Raw genomic sequence first — 3,537 nt, 5'->3', positions numbered from 1 at the left:
TAATATTTTATAACTCGAATTATGAGTAGTTTAAATACCATAGAAAATAATATCTTAATATATAAGATAGAGTAGTTTAGACACCGAAATAAATAAATATATTAATATAATATATAAATAATCATATATACCTTAATTGCTTCTAATATTATAATATATTATTTTAAGAATCACAAAAAGTATTGTATATTTTTAAATTTTATATAAAAAAAATTGGTTTTTTAATCGGGCTTTTCAAAAAGACCGGGCTTTTTTCGATTCGGGCTTTTATCCGAGCTTTTTCACCCGGGATTTTATTCGGACTTTTTTCGATCCGGACTTTTATCTGAGCTTTTTCAAATTCGGGCTTTTCGGGCTTCGGGCCGGGCCGAACCGGGACGGGTTTTTTTCCGGATCGGGCTTTTCGGACTTTTTCCCGGATCAGATTTCGGGTTTCAGATCTTTTGAACATCTCTAGCCTACACACATTAAGTGCATGATTGGAAACATATATTGAAATGTAGAGAGGTGGGGAAATAATTATCAGATCCATGTTCAATTTCCACAATTTTGATTTATGATTTCTTAAAATTAATATATTAATTTTAATTATATTCAGGTGATAAAAATGCACACATATTAATCTTATATCTATATAAAGTAAAATCTCGGATGGCTGACGTGGCGTTGCCAGAACGGGTTAAATATATTTTTCTAAGTTTTTACACTCTCTCATCCATTTGTTAGTTTTCCTCCATCGCCTATTTGTAATTGCACGACAATTACTACAGAGGAAATCAGCAGTCGGACAGTTACTACAAAGAAGAAACACAATAGTCATCATCATCATTATCAAGCGAAACACATATAAATCAACATTTTAATTGAACAACCTATTTATAATATAATGGGCTATGAACGGTGTGGGCTGAAAGAAGAAAAAACTAAGTGTTCCGGGGGATTATAAGTCGATCAATAGTAAACTTCGTAATCATCCACCTAAACTTCAAAAGCACAAATTTAAAGCCAATTACTTGCACCTCTATTATTTGGACCTTGGCTAAGAATCATAGAACCTATAAATTGCTTGAAGTTAAAAGTATACTTTGACCACATAATCATCAAATCATAAGTATACTAAATCCATAAGCCTAAGAGCTTCAAAGGATAGGTACAATTCCGAGATTGTAACCAAAGTATTCTTCGATCCATAAATACATAATCGAAAGAAGAAAAATACAAAAGACAGAGTAATCATAAGTATACTTAACATATATACAAGACAGAGTAATCATAAGTATACTCCGATAAACATAAGTATCCATAAGCCATAGTGCTTATACATATATACAAGACTTCTTATTACTCCGATAAACATATATTTTACAAAGACAGAGTAATCATAAGTATACTTGACATATAAATATATATTCCGAGTTAAGTATATGTATTGAGCTTGAAGATCAAAGAAGTCATAATCCATATTAATTATACATATAAAGGACTTCTTATAATACTCCGATTAACATATAATTCATAGAGACGGAGTAATCAAAAGTATACTTGATATAACATTTTATATCTCAAGTCAAGTATACATATAGAGTATTAATATTCTTATTTGAATATTATACTATCTCTTGGGCTAGTACCGTAACATACTGGTTCAACACATATTTTATTTATACTTTATGTTTTGTGGATTGTCTTATTAGTTTCGCAGTGAGGTAAGGTGACGTGAGGTGATCTTCGTTCTAAGACCCAAGTCTCATACGCACAAGCGGGGAGTTAGTCATATTTGCACCGTGAAGAAGATGAAAGACCCAAGACCGGATAATAAGATCCGAGACCGGTGAAAGCTAAGGAAGCCAAGTCCACATAAGGGATCTACATCAACTTTGAAGAGATGGCGGGGAGCTATTGTCTAAGATAAGTTGTGTAGGAATTACATTTATTTTGAGGTGGTCACCCTTGTGTTACGCACCAAGATAAATATTTATAAGGGTGTAAAGGCTTCTCCGCCTACTAAAGGAGCAAGTTTATATTAAGGGAAAATCCCGAGTCCGGGAGAGAAGCTCGGGGACTGGAGTAGGGGTGAGCGGATCTATTAGAGGTGGCGCCATCGCGAACCAGGATAAAATCGCCGTGTGGTATTTTCTTTCCTTGCACTTTATTTTCCGCACATATAAACTGCATAACCACTAGGTAAAGTTTTAAAAAGGGATAAAATTATTTTAAAACGCCATAATAAATTTTAAATTGGTAATTAAGCTATTCAACCCCCCCCCTTCTAGCTTAACATAGCCCTCATACGGGACCTAACAATTGGTATCAGAGCCAGGGTTTTTAATGTGTTTGTTAAGTGATTTGCAGATTTACAGGCACAACAAAAAGTGGTCCAAATGGCGTATATTAATCCTGTTGGTTGTGGTGAAGGATTGTCAAGCTCACGACCACCTCTGTTCGATGGCACCAACTTTGCAACATGGAAAACTAGATTTCGCATTTATGCAAGATCTCAAGGAGTCAAAGTTTGGATGGCTATCGAAGACGGTGTTCGCATACCTACCAAAATTATCGATGACATCCTCATCGAAAAGAAGATTAGTTAATACAATCTCGAGGAAGAAGCCACAATGAATATAGATGCCAAGGTAGAAATGGTTCTCACAAGTGCACTTGCAGAAAAAGAATACAAAAGAGTAAATAATAGCAAGTTAGCACAAGAGATGTGGAACAAATTAGTGGTAACCTATGAAGGAACCACTGATATAAAAGATTCTCGGATGGAAACATTGATCCAAGATTATGAGAACTTTAAACTCCAAGAAGGAGAAAATATCATCGATATGGAAACAAGATTTACTCGTATAATTGATGAATTATCTCAACTTGGAAAGAATTATACTCAAAATGAAAAGAATAGAAGAGTGCTTAAATCTCTACCTCCAAGTTGGAAAGTCAAAGTTACTACTATAAAAGAGATGCACAATCTAAATGAGTATAAGATTGATAACCTCTTTGGAAATCTTCGTGCTTACGAAGAAGATAATATTCCCGAAAAGGTTGCTCCAAAAGTGGAGGACAAAAAGAAAAATATGGCACTAAAGGCCATATTAATAGATGAAGATGAAAATGACGAGGAGTTAAACGAGGAACTTCAAAATCTCAATGAGAGTAAAATTGCTCTTCTCACGAAACAACTCTGTCATGTGCTTCAAAGCAAAGCTCAAAGATACGAAAAAGGCTTCCTAAAATCAAATAATCAACAAAGAGTTTTTAACTCTAACGGAAGGCCTAATTACTCCCAAATTTATTCTTCCAACTATAAGAATAATTTTCCGTCAACGAGCAACAACAAAGGCAAAGGCAATCAAATATGAATACCTATAGTAATGCCAATGTCTCTACTACTCATCCCGTTTACACTCCTCCAAAACCAAAAGATGCATCTCCGGAGGAAACCAAATGTCTGTTTTTGAGTGTAACAACCCGGACACTATAAAAGAGAATGTCCTAACTTTCAAAGGGACGAAGTCTCGTGGCTGAAATGGTTGG

The sequence above is a fragment of the Apium graveolens genome, chromosome 9 (genome assembly GCF_009905375.1).
Source record: "Apium graveolens cultivar Ventura chromosome 9, ASM990537v1, whole genome shotgun sequence".
Taxonomy (NCBI): domain Eukaryota; kingdom Viridiplantae; phylum Streptophyta; class Magnoliopsida; order Apiales; family Apiaceae; genus Apium; species Apium graveolens.
The sequence above is the reverse complement of the archived record's forward strand: the minus strand, read 5'-3'. Positions refer to the sequence as shown.